Here is a 17365-nt window from a genome sequence, read left to right as displayed (position 1 = left end):
ACCACGAAACAGTTGGAGAGCCTCTGGACTGGGATCACCTCGGGTCCCCGCCTTTCTAGTCCCAGTCCTGGCCCAGTCGGCCACATCGTTAACCATCCCAAGTTTCAATTACACTGTAAAAATTTGTTATAACAAGTAAAAGCCCATACTCACCAACTAGCTTCGCAATCTGAAATCTACAGAAAGTCTCCAACAAGGGAGGGGCAAGAGAATATGGTACAATTGTTCTAAAAACTACGAAGATGCGGAGGTTCAGGAGGCCATGCGGGGCAGGGGAGCAATGCCAAACATACCACCCCCACGTTTCGGGCAGGAAAGAAAGAGCCTCCTCAACAATCTGGGTTTAAAATGTACATAAATTTTCACAAACGAGCTCTCACGCTGTGACACTTGTGGGGAGTCCGTGAGTAGTGGGGCTGCCCAGCCCTGAGTGTAAAATACCGTGGCCTGGACGCTAAGGTAACTCGGTTTTATTGCCTCCAGAAGGGACCACCTGCCATCCCGGTGCAGGCACAAAGAACGTACGCCTGCAGTCCCCTCGGAGTGCCTACCCAATGTCCCAGTAGCCCCCCTACCCATGAGGTGTTTCGAAGAGGCCGGTAGGACGCACTCTCCGCAGTATACACCCACCCTTCCCCCTCCCCAGGTTTCAACCTGGTAAATCATTCAACGCGAGCACTGTGGAATATTTTTTTAGAGGTCAAAGCGAAAGGTTCTCCCTAAGTTTCGCAGAAACCAGCCTTTGGGGGCCCGAAGGTGACAGTGGCAGGCAGATGGAGGTGGGGAGAGACTGTGGCGACTCTTGGGCTCACAAAACACCTGATCTTCCCGTGCGGCACGGGAGACCAGCGCACTGCGTGTGGGGTGCGGGGGTGCGAGCGCAAATTTACGCACAGCCCTCTCCCCAAAATACCAGAGCGACCCAAAAAAGGCCCCACACGCCACTTAGCATTGCCTGCCAGCACCCCGGCACGGGCTCCCCCGGAAGTTGGGATGCAACGGAGCGGGGGAGGGACTGTCCCCGATCCCTGGACCTGGGATCCAAATAGGAAAGAGGCTCCAAAGACACGCTGCCGTGGGGTTTTCCTATCCTCTTCCTCTAAGGTAAGAAAGGTGGCGCTGCGGGAGAGGTGGGGTGGGCGACGCTTAATGCGGCAGGAGCCACCTGGAGACGGTTTCCTCTGCTGGGACCCTGGCACGAAGCCAGAGTCAAAGAGGAATGTGGTTGGGGGTAGAGAAGACAGGAGGCCAAAGGGGTGGGGGTGGGGAGAGCAGAGCAGGCCTGGGGGAGTAGTCGGGAAGAGTAAGTGGAGAGGGAGGCGGCGCGGGTGTACACCCGCCCGGCCCTACCTTGTCCGGGAGCAGCTCCTGCTCTGCGGGGCGGGGGCGGGATACCACGGCCACATCCACGTCCTGGCCGCTCGGCGCGGCTCAGCCCGGCGACCGAAGCCGCTCACGCTCCATGCGTTGCGCCCTCGACTGCGGCCCGGTGGTATCAGCGGCGGGGACGGTTCTGTTTGGCTCGGCTAGGGTCCAGCACTTGTTGCCGCCACGGTCGCAGCGCCTGACTCTAGATTCCAGCTCCCCGCGCCGTCACCACCCGGGGCGCCAGAGCGCGGCCCCGCCCCCGCCCCTGCCGATGAGCCAATCAGGCCCGGCACCGCCCCTCACGTCACCCTCCCCAGCCCCGCCCGCCGCCTGGCGCCCCAAGTTTGGGGAGGCCCATCTCCCGCCTGTCATCTAGTCCTCGCTCGGGTCCCACCCTGGCCTTCCCTCCACTTGGCTTCCCCGGACCTTCCAGGGCCCCAGGCTCACAGCTGGAAAGCAAAGGGTTAAGCTGGAGGAAGGCGACCCCAGGAAGTAGACCTTTCGAAAAAATAGGGCAGCTTGAAGTTCAAAAGAACTACTGTATACTCCATCTCCCGTCTAACCTAAATCCTTCCAGCTGCAAGTAGGTCCTCTCCTAGTTCGTCTGATGACTGGGGACTATGCACAGAGCCTCGTGAGGGCTCCAGTGACCTCTTCTGGATGGAGAGAGTTTGTTACTGGACCTACACCACACCTCGGACGTGCCTCCAGTGTTTGGGGCTAGTGCACCCATACAAAACCCAAGGTTCCACCGTGGAAGGTGGGAGAAGGAGGAACCAGGGCCATAGCGGGACTTGACCAATGCTCTCTGCCCACCTACTTCTTAGGTGCCCGAATGTTGCCCTAGAGCCCAAGGCCTAGAGTGGTGCCCTATTTGCCACTGTCAGCCTGTCTTCAGGTTTTTTAAGCCGCCTAGGTCATGGTGAGGGGAAAGTTTTAGTTCTCTTGCGGTGTCCTGCATATTTCTTCGAGGTTCCACGGGTGCCTCGGGAAACCAGAAATGCAAGGTTCCGAAACACTGGGCCTCGAACCCTTGCCAGGGCCCAAGGGGCAGGGCGTATATCTAGGCGCAATCTAAATGGCTGAACTCTGACACACTCATACCACCGACTCCCTGGGGTTGGATGGCGGCTTGACGCCAATGACAACCACCAGCCACAGGTCTGAGGGGACCACAACTGCCGCACTCTCCTAGCCCAACCCCACCGCGGGCTCGCCAGAGCAATGCATTCTACGGCGAGTCGGAGCCGCTGTTGACACAACATTGGTGGAACCAGGTAAGTCTGGAGCGACCTGAAGGAGGGGTTGCCCGGCTTTGAAAGGCCCCTCAACTGCAGCTTGTACGCTTGTCAAGAGTGCGCTCTGCTGGGAGGCAAGCCTGGCGGGAGACGCACCTGAAAGCGATTCCACCCCGTCTCAACCCACCCCACCCTGCTTTAGTCCTTATCTTTCCGGGAAGAAAGCAGCGTTCTTCTTTTAGATAATCAGACTGAGGAATCAAGGACACTTCACCCTCAACTATTTGCATTTTTCAGAAACCTTTTAGAGGCGGAATTAACCCAAAGGGAAGGAATTGTTATCCTAGGAATTTCAGGCACCTATGAGCTCAGCCCACTTAGTCTTAAACTCAGCGCGAAAGAATAGCGCGTTGCCGCTGGATGCACCTAGTGGGTTCACTAAAAACAGGAGCTCTCAGATCTAGGAAAGTTTTGATTTTCAGCTTTCAGAACATTGCTTTTAGGTTGATAACATTATTCTCCTAAGAGTACGACGTAATGTTCAGGAAACAAGCTAGATTTTTGTGTATTCATAGAAAAACATCTGGAAGGATGCACACTGTTAACTATGGTTACCCCGGTGTGGGACAGAAGTGTCAGAGGAGGGGAGATTAATTTCATACCCTTGCTGACTGAATTTTGTGTTTTTGCAGTTATATTAGCTTTCATAATTTAGAAAACTAATAAAACATTTTAAAGAAATACAGGAATTAGAAAATCTTTAAGAAATCTACAGAAAGTATAAATTAATAAACAAATGCCTGTGTCTTTCATTTTGTGTTAAAATAATCCTGAGTCCATGTTCTTTGTTTTAAATAAAGGTATCTTCAGGCTGTTATTCTTTAATTGCTGTGATTGGACAACACTAACATCTAAAGATTTTTCTGTGCCATCAGATTGGTATATTGTTTCTGTGAGTGTGTCTTCCCTTTAAGTGTACTCCCAGTAGCCACAGGCATACTTTTAGGAACTACCAGCCAAGGAGTTTTTAGTGAAGAAACTGCTACAATGTCAGCTGGCAGCCAACAAAGAAATTAGCTTGTGTCCTTTGCAGCTGCCAAAAGCTGCCATGCCCTGAAATTTAAAAAATAAAGGCATTCTCTCCATTGTGCTATTAATTAATGCATCTGGGAGTGTGTCTATAACAGTTACACTGTCTTTGGGGACTAAATTCCATAATCACTTGGCTATAGTCTCTACTCTTGGGTTGGGGCCTGGGTCCATCATTATTAGTTAAAGATGTATTATTCATATATTTAACAAATACAAGGGGGGGACCCCTCCAAAAAAAGGAATTATCTTCTGGAGGGCAGGCCCCTTGTAGTACAGGCTTACCTGCTAGGTGAGTGCTCTAAGATCACATCTGTATCAGTGTACCAGTTGGCGTTGTTGTGAGAGGCTGCATTTGGCTTCAGTGAAAAAAAAAAATTTTTTTTTGAAGACTCTTGCAACACATTTGCCAATTTCATGCTGGGTGATTTATGAGTGCAGCTGCCCACACCACACTGAGAGTTCAGCAGCTTTTGCTAAAAAAAAAAAAAAAGGCATTACCCCTGTGCCCCACCCTTCCTATTCACCCAATCTTGCCCCAAGCGACTTTTTTGTTTGTTTTCCCAGATGAAAAAAGTCCTTAAAGGGAAACATTTTGCTGATGTGAAAGAGGTGAAACAAAAAACAGCAGAAGCAGTGGGGAAAAGTCTCAATAGGTATATTGCATTAAATGGAGAGTACTTCGAAGGTAAGTGAAGTTTAAATGTGTAAGAATACCCAATCTTTTATAAATAAATTCTGGGCTTTAGGGGGTCCCCCTCATATGTGTTGACCACCTACTAAGTGCACAGCACAAGGCTAGGCACTGGAATGATGAACATGGCAGACATACTTCCTTCTTGAAGCTCACAGTCTAGCTGGAGAGAAAGGGCTTAACAATTAAATAATTATATAATTACAGTTGTGCTATCAGCCAAAGGGCGTATAAGGTCACAATCATCTGGGAGTCCAAGAGGAGGTTACATTTGAGCTCTGAAGGGTGAGCAGGATTTATTCAAGCAAAAAGGAGAGTGAAGCAGAGTTCCTGACTGTCTCAGTTTACAAAGGGAAATGTGGTTGAGGGGGAAGTTGGAGAGAGGCAAAGGCTAGATCGTGCAGGGCCTAGTACACCATTTTCAGTAAGATCACTCTGACTCCAATGTGAAGAAGGAATAGGAGAGGGGCAAGAGGAGGGAGGAGGAACATTTAGGAGGTTGTTGCTATCCTATAAGTGAAAGGGATTGTTTGGTGAAGGGGTAGAGCAAATGGAGAGACATAAACACCAACAAGAGTTGGTGACTGCTTAGATAGGGAGGAATCAAGGCAAACTCCCAGGTTTCTGCTTCAGCTAGATGGATGGTGGTATAATTTTCTGAGTTGGGGAACCCTCAGGGTAGAGGATTGAGAAAACCTTCCAAAGTTCACATTTGATCAAGATGGGTTTGAAGTGCCTGTGAGGTGTCCAAGTGGAGATGTTCACTAGGTGGTTGGTTACAGGGTCTGGTGCTCTGAGGAGAGAGACTGGGGCTGGAGTAGCTGGTAGAGAGGTGGTCTCCTGGGAGAGTATAGAGTTCAATCAGAAGAAGGCCTAGGACTGAGCCTTGAGGAGCCTTTATCTAAAGGCTGGACAGAAGTAAACTATCTGGCAGAGAAGTGGAGGAGCAGCCAAAGAGGCAGGAAGAAAATGAGGTGCTTGGGAAGACAGTGTCACAGAGCCCAGGGAAAGAATGTGTTGTTATAAGAAGGAGGAAGTAGTCAACAACATTCAAAATGGCTGAGACCCAAGAAAAATGACTGGATAACCTCCAATGGATTGAGTGACCCTGGTGTCATTGGGACTTTTACAGAACAGTGACTGGTGGAGGGAAGGGGTGGAGAGCATTAGGTAGGAGTAAGAGGTGAAGAAATAAAGAAAGGCACTGAATACAAGCAATTCCTAAAAGGTTTGATATGAAGGGTCAGAGAGAGAACTAGCTAGAGAGGGATATTATGTCAACAGTGGGTTTATTTTAATTTATATATACATATATTAAATATATATATATTAGGATAAAGTAGCTTGAGTGTGTTTACATACAGATGGGGAGGATCCTATAGAGAGGAGAAAGATGAAGGTACAGCAGAAAGAGGACAATGGACAATAAAGGTTCCTGTGACCATGGGAGGGAATGGAACCAGAGAATGGGTGGAAAGACTAACGTTGTGCAGGAGACCACCTCCTCTATTATAACAGGAGGGAGGAGTTGGAGGAGGACTAAGCCAGGCAGGTTTGGTGTGGAATGCTGAATCCTTCTACCTGATAATTTCCTCTTATTCTGTGACATACAAGAGGCTGGGGATAGGGCAAAGAAAAATGAGAGATTTGAAGAGAGTGGAGGCTTGACACAATCATTGCAACAGATGGGAGACTTGAGATAACCAGAGAACGTGTCAGATGGCAAGGCAACATGGCAACCACTTGATTAGTGGTTTTAACTCATAAGGTGCCCATTGGCCCTCCTGTGTGTTTTCCTTTGGCAGAGCTTAGCTGTCTGCTCTAGTGCAGGCGCAGGTGAGGGAATTACTAGGCCACAGGAGCAAACTGGAGACCTTGGCAAAAGTGAGGTTGACATGATGTATGATCAAAGAGAAGGACCGAAATCAATGGGCTGGATGGATCAATGGGGTCAAGGCTCAGTCATGCTGAAAGGAGAGGGAGTTAGGTTAGCGATCTGGATTCTTAAATGAGTGGTTCAGTCCTATAAATAAAGATTAAATTCCATCCTTTTCATTACTTCAAGAAAAAAAAAAAGTGTTTCAAGAGACAAGAAAAGCTTAGGACCATAACAAAGCCAGTATGTGATGGGGGAAGGAAGAGGAGACAGTCATTGGGGAATATGAGATCAAGGGGTTCAGAGGCAGAGTACTGGATGGGTCATCTGTGTGGACCATGAAGCTATCCAGGATGTGGGCAGGAATTGGAGTCATGGTGTGAAGCCCATGGAGCTGTGAGCTAAAGTCATAAGAGCGTACGAGAGAGGGAGTGACCAGGAGGTGAGAAGATGGGAACCACCAGCAAGAGAAGAGGGAATATGGCTAGGTGGCAGCCCCTTCAAAAGAACAGGGTGTTTGCAAGAGGTAGAAGAGAAGTGATCGGGGAAAGAGGACTCATCCCACCTTGGGGCCCCGGGGACACAGAGGTGAAAGAGTGAGCAGCCTCATCTCCTACTGCTGCAGGGAAGGCAAAGAAGGTGGGAAATTCGTTCTAAGTAGATCTTTGGTAGGGTGGACAGATGCATGCATCGATGAACCACCCTTCAACTCTGTTTACCTATTGAAGTCTGCAGTCCTAGAGGCCCATAGATAAGATTTGGATGGAAGGGGTGAGAAGAGAGGGGATGATCAGGTACTAGAAAGAGCAGAGCATTGTGGTATTATGGCAGGATAGAGGATCTGTTAGGAAATAACAGTGGAAATAGACATGAGTGGCACGGTTAATTTTCCCCAGTTGTCTCTTTAAAAGCATGACCCAGTAGCTTTGCAAACCAGGGCCACACACCCCTCACATCTTTCTTCTCCCCAAGATTTCCATCAGGGGGAGGACATGTGGAAACTTCCCCAACTACCCTCCTCTTCTCCCCTGATGACTTTGTTGTCCAAATGAGCCCCTAGGGGATCCTGGTGGTCAATCAGGAACCCCAGGCTTACCTCTACTACAGTCAACTTCTCTCTTCCTCAGACAGGTTGTTGACTTCTCCTGTCTGTTTCATTATCTGTAAAATGAGGACACTAAAACACTCCACCTCTCTGGGCAATTATAAGGAGTAGGGGAGATAAGTAAAAGCACTTCCTAAACTGTAAAGTGCTATAGGAATGGGAGTGATTTTTCTTGTTCAGAATCCTACCACATACACTCACGTCTCTCCCAGAAGCCTTCCCAAAAAGATTCTGAGTCCCTGCTTCAGAAGCTGTAATCTTGCCCCAAGGACAAACACACGGAAAACAATTAAAGAGGAATGCACAGCTCTGTCTGTTAAGTACTAAATTGTAAGGTGCTGAAAATAAGGGCTCTGAGATCAGAAAAGGGAACAATTAGCCAGAGTTGGGAAAGCCTGGGAGGCTTCCTGGAGCTGATGCAGTGGAAGAAACTGCTCACTTATTCCAAGGATATTTGCAAATACATCCATTCCTTTATGGCCACAAAGACTGAATGTGATAGTCTGCCATAGGTTTACAAAACGTTTCTAGGTCACAAATTTCTCTCTTGGCACCCCTGCTTCCTAGCCTGTGGTCACCCCAAAGCTCTGTCTCCTTTCAATCCCCCCAGGTGGTTGGGCAGCCTGAGCTACACTATGAATCCCACATGCTATGCCCTGGCCTCTCATGTTTTCGTCTTTCTTTGTCATCTTTGTCACTCATTTTCCTGGTGAAGAAACAGAGGTTGATCTTCAGCAAGTTTTCTGCACCTTCATTGGTGCCAGCACACACCTGGTATTTTCACCCAGCCAAGCTACGTGTTTTTGAGCAAGTAGTCCTGGATGCTCCTCGTCCTGCTGTTTGCCTCACTGCACCTGGCCAGCCTATGGCACCTACCTGTGTATTCACAGAGCCAAAGCTCTAAGCCAGCTCTCACACCTGCCTCCTTTGCCTTTTACTGCCCCTGCCTCATTGTCCAGGAGCACCCACCAATGCACCATCAAATACAGGCCCCAGGGAGCTGCCACATCAGAGCTCAAGACCTGCAAGCAGCCAGAGCTGGTTTCTGCCTCCTTGGTTGAGTTGGAGCCAACTCCTGCAGACCTTTGGATAAAGGCCTTCTTCTTCAGTTATTAGCCCCATGGTCTGGTTGGTGCCTCCGCCCTGTACCTCCCTCCTCCCTTCACTACAGGCCTGGAAAAGCTCCCAGCATGCCCCCGGGCCAAGTGCACACAAGTAGAATCAGCAGCACAAATCTCCGAATCTTATATATGCTCTGGATATAGACAGCTCCAGAAGAATAGCAGTGTTTTGTAAGTCTGTTAATCAGTCCCAGGTGGAGCCATGAAAATTACACACACAAACACAAAAACAACCCCAGACACCTCTGTCAATGGTTAAAATATTAATTACTAATGGAGAGGTGGAACCTTGGCACCGGAATTCTTGAAATTCCAGTCCAAATTCAGTGGAACTTGCAAATAAGAAAATGAAGGCCCCTAAAGTAGCTTTCTGGGGGCCAAACACCTGATACTAGAGATAATGTGAATGTCGAACAACTGAGTCACAGGTTAAAAATTAACTGGCTCCTAAAGCAAACCCATTCCCTCAAGATTGTTTTGACTTCACAATAGCAGAAAACCATAAAACCTTATTATCAGATGATGGTACTAGAAAACAATATCATGATTCCGAGGACATTTGCTGCATATCCCACAAAGTCCGAATGCTGGAAGAATTCAGAATTCCCAGATTAATAAAGTCTAGCTTGCATATGACATTGTGGTGGGGTGTAAGGTCAGCAATTTGAAGGGTATAGTCATCTCTATTAGGGTCATCATATTGTTTGGTGAATGGAACTTTCATTAAGGAGAAATGCAAAATCATTCTCGTAATTGTTATCAAACTACAAAATTACATTCAAGAGGAGAGGCCCATAATTGTAGCATCAAGCATGAGACAATCCCATTAATATGATTAGCAGGGCATAAGCCTATTAGAGAACCTAATGCCTCTTGGCTAGCATCATCCTTTGTAAAGCTTCCCTGGGTCTGGAAACCATCTCAGTTGTAAACACAACTGTTACAAAACAGTGATTTCTAAGGGGCATAACAAAAATCTGCTGGCCTTTACCAAAGGTCAAAGCTGTCCAGCTAAGAAGAACAGAATATTTCTGAAAAATGAAGATTTATCTGGCAACTCTAATTGGCTCTTATTGAGAAAGGAAGTACCTCTAGCCACAAGTCTTCTCTAGCCTTGCAGCAATCCAGCTACGGTTATAACTATGAGATCTAACAGTCACCTGGAGATATTCATGAGCCACCTCAGATGGACACAGAGGCCTAGGTCTTGGCTGCTGCTGGTGAAAAATCATGGTATGGAAGTCCACAACCCCAGGTTCAAATCCCACTCTGGGAATAAGCCCTGTGTTTCCTCATAGCTATAACACCTATCTCAGAGAGTTCCCAGGAAATGGAAATGAGGTCATTTATGACCAAGTGCCTGTAGACACTTAATAAATGTCTGTTTTTCCCTTGGCCATGGCAGTGAGACCAAGTCCTCACCAAGATGAAGTACAAGTGGTATCTTGGCATAGAATTCTGAGGACTTGTTCTGAGAATTCATAGGAGGAAGTGCTATTCTATCCTCATTCCAAACAGTTCAGACATCATCATCATCATCACCATGTAAAATGGAAAGATCAATATGCTGTCCCTGGGAAGAGCCACTTGCTTGGTCTTTAGAACCTACTGACTTAGGACACTCACTTGGAAAGTTGTCTCACAGCAAAACCATCACCAGGACGGCTAGGGCCTCTTCATCTAAACATGACAGAGAAATCAGAGAGCAGGCTGGTCCTAAAAGGGAAGCAGGATACATGTAATAACATGGATGAATCTCAAAACATGTTGAGTGAAATAAGTCATACACAAAAGAATATACATGAAGTTCAAGAACTAGTCTATAGTTATAGAAGGCAGAACACTAGTTGCTTTGAGAATAAGAAACTTTCTGAGATGAGAGAAATGTTCCATCTGTTGGCTAGAATGATGGTTGCATGAGAGCATACCATTGCCAAAACTTATCACACTGTGAACTTTGGATTCGTGCATTTTATTGTTTATAAATTAGAACTCAACTACCAAAAAACAACAACAACAACAAAAAACAGAAAGCAACAGTCTTTAGATGGAGAGGAATACTGTCAAATGGAAAAAAAGAAGTAGTTCCACTACCATGCCAGGCAATTTCTTCTGCACCAGACTCTGGGGTAGCTATGAACTGACATTTCAAAATAAGCTACAGGTGGGAGAGAATACATTTTTCTAAAAATAAATATCCTGTTCTGGGCCCAACATTAGGTTCAAACCTTTGTCCCTCTACAATGTGAAAGCCTTTTCATCACCATTTCTTTCTTTTCTCTTCTAAAACCATTCCAGAAAATGGTTTTCCAGAGTCAGTATCCTTTAGGAGTCCACCCCCAACTGCGTGTACACATTATTGCATAACATTAACTGTACAAACTTCATACCCATAATGCCATAGAAAAAGGAAGCAGAGTTTAATTGGTCAACCAAAGTCAAATTAATGATCATTAAAAGTCAGAAAAAAAGAGAATTTGGGTCACCAGAAAACTTTCAAGAAAGAATCTTGATGATCAAACACTTCAAGAAGTACAGAAACCCCAAGGGTGGGGAAATGGAATGGGCAGTTGAAACTGGTACAAAAATCTGAGATTGTAGACCTAACTCCATCATTAAGTACTCATGTGACAAACCCCTTCTGCACCATCAAAGGGGATTTATCACTGATGACAAAAAGGTCATTGGTGCTGTGGACTTTCCTTCAGTTCAATTTCTCTGCTATTCTCTCTGCTCCATCTTCCCACCTCTGTCCCTTTTTACAGCTATTTCAGGAATCCCATTCAGGGCTAATATTGACAAAGAATTTCTTTTTCCTTTGTTGCTTTTTATGATACAGGAAACCTTTACTACAGTTTCCTATAAGGTTTCCCTTCCCATCTCATTAGCTGGGATGCGGTCACATGACCCTTCCTAAGCCAATCCCTGGCCAAATGAATGAGGCCACCTGACTTGCTTAGACTAATTAGGGTATACTCCTGAGTCATTATGTGAAGGAGGTATGGACCCCCCAAACACAGTCAGTGCAGTGCCAACCAGGATAACGGGAGTGTTGCATGTAGGGTTTCCCCATACCTGAGACAGAGGTTTGCATGTAGGAGTTTTATTGGGGAGTTCTCTCAACATCAATGCCTGGGGGAGGTAAAGTAAGCAGAAATGGATAGAGAAGTTGAACTGCAATACAGTCACAATAAAGGCCTTATCTGATCTTTCAGGGAGCTCTGGTGCTAGGATAGCTCAGAGTTTTCCTAAACCAGGGTGAGAGAGCTGAGCCTCTTTACTCTTGCATCCACCAGACATTAGATGAGGGTTCCCTTTGGAAAGGAGCATAATCATTGGCAAAGTGGCTGTTTTCAGCAGAGGAAAAATCTCAGAGAGGAACTCAGCTGACAGTTGCTGCTGTTAACACTCCCAGTAGATTGATTCAATCTTGGAGGGGGAATGTGGGTGGTACAACATGTCATCCACTGTAGGGGAGCAATCCCTAGCTCAGTTCAGGTCTCCTAGATACCAATCTGGAGTCCACATATATGTCCTGGGAAACTATGTCAGCCTTTACCAGAACCACCTCTGGAACCCAATTATCTCACTACCCTTGTACTTCCTTGGGAAGATTTGACAGGAGAGCTTCCAAGTGTCAGCTACTATACTGGATTTTAAGAGTGGAACAGCTGGGAGATGGCTGTGTGGACTGAGTTTGGGTGGGACCCAAGCCCTCAGACATAAGGGGCATGATGCCCACAAGAATGAAAATCCACAATATTAGTTTCAAACAAGCCAGGAGCCTGCTAAGCCCTGGCATCTGCTGAACTTCCCAAATTACACACATTAAGCTGTTCAGTTCCACATTTTCATAATGTGCTTCCTGCCAAGCTTCCTAGCACAGTCTACACAATATATTGGAAATCAAATAAGCAGTTAGAGCAATTATGGATATGGCAGGTCAAACAAATAAGCCCTTATTTAGGATTTAAACAGACAAGGGTCAACAAGGGTCTAATCCAAAATTGAGATTTGGACAAAGAAAGGCTTTATAAAACAAAAAGGGTAGTAGGGGTAGAAATATTTGCATGAATTTTTTCTGTCTCACTGAAAATACTAAAATAACATTTTATCCAGCCTCTGCATGATGCTGCTCTGTCCCCCATCCCGGGCCCCTTGAACATTCTCTAGCTCTGTTACTAATCTTGTAGGGCCAACTCATGGGAAGTATTATGCTAGGGTATAAAAGTAGTCATCATTGAAAAGAGCTGGGGAATTAATATATTCATCTTATATACCTAGTTAAATACCCAAGAATTAAAGCCATACACATGAATGTTTGTGTGTAAACTCAGAAAGTACAGAGACTATGTGTTACAGAAACCCCAAGCATTTCAGCTAAGTGAGAAATTCTAGGTAGATTGAGGTACTGGTCTCTGATATAGTCACTACTGTAATGGGGAGCCAGATGTGGCAGAACTTTATATATATATGTAATATATATTAATAAGAATATATATATTTTAATAAGAAAAACTGTTTGCCATAGTTTGGTTACTCCTCATTCTATAGGTAGAGACCTCAAGTCTTGTGACTGCTTGTCATTCTGCGGATAGGGAAATGCAGAACAGTTTCCTTTTCTTTATCTTTGTTTCCTCTCTGGACTGACAAAAGCCACCCCTCTTCATACAGGTCCATAATCTCCTCTGTAATTGTGAAGTCCACAAAGCTCTGAAAAATACAAGTTTTCTCCTAAGGTGGCTAAAACTAACTTGGTAGCAAAATCTGACTGAACCTACGAGAGGGTGGTTATAGTTTTTATGTATTCCATGTTTCACTACAAATACACTAATGTGATCACGAGTCCTGCTCCAGACATATATCTGAATAAAGATATAGATTTTAGGGAATTATCAGCATATGGATGGTAACTGAAGTCATGAGAATGGTTGAAATGGCCCAGGGAATGAAGAGACTGAGAGGAGAAAGGGCCTACCTAGAACTAAGCTATTGAGGACCAAATTTAGTCAATGGACTTGAGGGAGGATCCAGCAAAAGGAAACCAGGAAGAAGTCAAAGAGAAAGGATAAAAATACACTGTGGCTCAGTGGATTGAGCGTCAGCCTGAGAGCCAAGTGCCGCTGGTTCGATTCCCAGTCAGGGCACATGACGAGGTTGCATGTTAGGTCCCCATGTTGGGGGTACAAGTGAGAGGCAACCATACAGTGATGTTTCTCTCCCTCTCTTTTTCCTTCCCTCTCTCTCTAAAAATAAACAAACAAACAGACAAATAAACAAATAAATAGATTATTTTCTTAAAAAATACAGTGCGGAGATGCAGCAGCTCAGAGAAGAGAATGTTTCAGCACGGAGGGATGGTTATTGGTTTCAGCTGTTGAACCAGAGGCAACTAGGATTTGCAGACTTAGAAGTCCTGTCTCCTGGAAGGCTGAGAACGTGTCTTAGATTCATTTTACCTTTTTAACAGTGCTGAGCTGTGCTTTGTTCATTGTAGATGCCCAATAAAAACTTGCTAATTAATTGAATATGTCAGTAAAAGCATAGATCCGAGAGGCAAACCTGCTTTTGTGCGGCCTCATTTGTGATGAAAGACTGGGAAGACAACAGGAAGAGCAGAGAGAAAAAACATGAAAAATGACTAAGAAGTGAGGCGCATTTGCTTACTGGCATGAACAGTTAGAAAGGAGAACACTTCACTCCTTACTACATGGAAGAGCGGTAGGGTCGGATAATGAGAAAATAGTAAAATTTGTAGGTCTTTGAAGTGGAGAGGGTAAGAACCGTGGTGAAGAGAGAAAGTAGATTAATCAAATAAACATTTTATTCTTAAACTATGGCTCAGGGCAATTCATAGAACCTTAGAAATAATCAAACAAAATCAATCATTTTTACAAATGATAAAATAAACATGCAGAGAGGCTGAGACTCTCATAAAGTAATAGCTAGTTCCTGGCAAAGCCTGGACACAAAATGTCTACAATGGAATAGCAGTCCAGTGCTATTTTCTGACTCTCCCTCTATAATTTTATCAGTAAAATCTGGTTAAAATGAACATTTAGACAGCTGTGATCACCTGCATGAAAGCACAGGCACTGGGGCCAAAGCTTTCTCAATGGGCAACAGGTACCATGGTGGAATCAAGGGTCAGATATGGAGGGCTTTACTCACCCACTTCCTCTAAAAACCCCGGGAGGGAAGAGTCAAGCATGACTTCCAAAATTTACTCTGGAAAGACATTTCAAAAAATGTATTAGGGGTGGTAAGAGCGTATTCTCTTTTCCAAATGGCATTTATAATTTTTATAGTCAGAAAACATACATTTAAAAAATGTTTTGTAATGAAAGAGTGGGCAGATGAAAAGAGTTAAAGTGAATCAGGCTGTTTGCCAGTGTGGCTTAGAATCAGGTTGTGTGAGATGACACCAGAGGGCTGGAGGGAAACCACTTCCACTTTCCCTTTCCTCTTGTTCTCTTTTGTTTTGGTTTGTAGGTTGCTAGTTTGGTTTAAAGGTGAAAGTCTGTGCAAGGCAGCAACTTGCATCAGGAGAACAATGGATGCATTTTTCTTGACTTGGTGAGATGGCAGATCAGTTAAAGGAGTAAAAGAGAGAAAATAGACACTGAAGAATGTGACTTTGGGGGAACGATTTTCCCCAGAAAGGGAAAGTTTTAACCTCTACAACTTGTAACAGAGCATTCCAAAACAGCTGGGAAGTCTTTGATAACTTCTCAGATGAAGTAAATTAAAACCTTCCCCTGACCCCATGGGTCAAATCCTGCTGTTCATGAATAGCCTTCAAGTTGCTGTCCAGCTGTCTCAGGATGAATGAGTCTCCCAAAGACTTGACAGTTTGATCTGAAAAGATATGCCATGTTGAAAGTGCCAGTTGTCCCTGCAAGTGAAACAGTTTTTATTTGTTTGTTTGTTTGTTTGTTTGTTGCCTCAGAGATCCTAGGCCAGGAGTAGAAGAGCCCACAAATGTTTCTGCTGGCAGCTTTTACTACAGCTCATACCCCCACTTTTTAGCCAAAGGAATTCTATCCCTAGATCCACCCAGGAAGGAAACATCTTAGGATACACAGCATGGAGTTCTATGCTTAACATCAGAAAGGCCAGCTTTGCTCTGGGAAGAATCAGTGGTGTGTCTACAATGTCAATAAGCTCATATCACTGAAATGCAATGAGAGGGTTACCATAGCAGGAAGGCAGTGCGTTGCTTGATCTCTTGCTAATGTGAGAGGTTTCTTAGTGCAAGGAACTGAGCCTACCCCTGGCTTGGCCATGTACAGCTGGGAGGCATTTCATGAAAAAGGGAGCCATTGTCCCCAACAGGATGCACTTTGCAAGCATGTCTCTTCATCAGCCCAACATAGGTTGGCTTCTCTGCCTGTGGATCAACAAAGTCCTTCTCAACAAATGTCAAGTGTTTTTATGTTTTAAAATATCCCCAAGAACAAATGTGGTTGAGGTAGATAATTTTAACATAGGCATTATTTTACCCAGTCTAATTCAATAAATGTCAACTGAGAGGCAGACTTAAAAGAAATGATGCCACATAATACTGGAAAACCAATGTAAGGTCCTGGTGCCTGACCTCCAGAAACTTATCATCTAGTAGTCAGGGACTTGAGGTGTGTCAGCTATGGGCTCTGCCACACCAACTCTCTCCTGTAGTGGGGAACCTACCCCACCTATTTCTCCCTGCTCAGAGAAAACACCAAGCTCTTCCAAGTTCAGGAATGGCCACTGATTGGTCCAAGACCAAGGGCTAGCCCAAGGATCACCCCACCCCCATAGGCTAGGAGATGCTCCATGCCCCAGTTACTACATTTAAGGGTTTTGTTGTCCTCTGACTTGTAGTGGGATTCAGCCAAATGGGAAAACCTAGCCAGAGATAAGAAGGAAGGGGACAAGTGATATCAGGATATTCACACTTCCACTGAAGGCTACATTCTTACAATGTGGCCCTCTCCATATCACCCTTCTTCCTCCTGATTCTCTCACTTCTTCAGGCCTAGACCTGGTAATGACTCCCAACCCAATGTTACCAGCCCAAGATAACACCAACCAACCTTTGTAAATAATCCTTTTATTAAACACTCCTCAAAGCACCCAGTGTGAATACATCATCTGTTCCCTGCTCAGACCTTGACTGATAAGGGTTTACAAAACTCAAGTGTGCACTCTTTACTATCTGTTTTTTTCTCTCTGTTCTAGTACATTCTGCTCAACTCTTATCAGCAAACACTCATTGCTTCACAGAGACAAGTGGTCCAAGAGGACATTAGCTCAAACTGGGCTAGTATGAGGTCAGGATGGTGGGGCAGCAGAAGAAGAGCAAGGGAGTGTCCTGTGTCAATGCCAATAAATGCATTACATGAATGCTAAGTGAGAAAAACAACCTGGTAGCTACCTTCCCCAGGATAAATCTGGATCGATCTTCTGTTGTTGGGCAGGAGAGTTTTCCTTCTCAGATAAAATTCGTTTCTTTGGCCAAAAATGCTTTGAGTTATACAACCACAAAATAATAATCGAAAAGGTTCTTTTAGGGAGAGGGTCATTGCTCTGCTCTAACAACATAGCTAATGTACCCAAAATTAATACAGCAGAAGCAGGGTGAGGGTGAAATCTTTTTTATGTTATTTTTGCCTTTTAAATATTGATAAGCTCTCAAAAAGCAAAGGTTACTGAGTGTATCAAGCTATACTCCTCTTTCAGCCTTTAGAGTGAGGTTAGGGAGAGTGGTTAAGCTGTAGGCAGTAGGACTATTTTTATTTTTGTGCCAGTTTACCATCTCTGAACACACTAATGGGGAAAATTACATAGTAGATTTTCTAAAAAGGAGACTAAGAGGGTCTCAAATGATCCAAA

At 45.1% G+C, this 17365-nt stretch overlaps 1 protein-coding gene across 2 annotated transcripts in view; it reads right to left on the bottom strand.

Moving 5' to 3' along the window:
* Positions 1-1590, bottom strand: part of B3GNT2 (UDP-GlcNAc:betaGal beta-1,3-N-acetylglucosaminyltransferase 2) — a 28339-nt gene extending 26749 nt beyond the window's left edge. For both annotated transcript variants that reach the window (XM_090280264.1, XM_090280263.1), the window contains exon 1: positions 1351-1590. The gene's annotated coding sequence lies outside the window, so the exon portion shown is untranslated. The remainder of the gene's footprint in view (positions 1-1350) is intronic.
* Between the last annotated feature and the right edge of the window lie 15775 nt (positions 1591-17365).

Source organism: Furipterus horrens, unplaced genomic scaffold (genome assembly GCF_987537825.1).
Source record: "Furipterus horrens unplaced genomic scaffold, mFurHor1.1.pri manual_scaffold_6, whole genome shotgun sequence".
Taxonomy (NCBI): domain Eukaryota; kingdom Metazoa; phylum Chordata; class Mammalia; order Chiroptera; family Furipteridae; genus Furipterus; species Furipterus horrens.
Note: the sequence above shows the minus strand (reverse complement) of the source record. Positions and strands in the feature narration are given on the sequence as shown.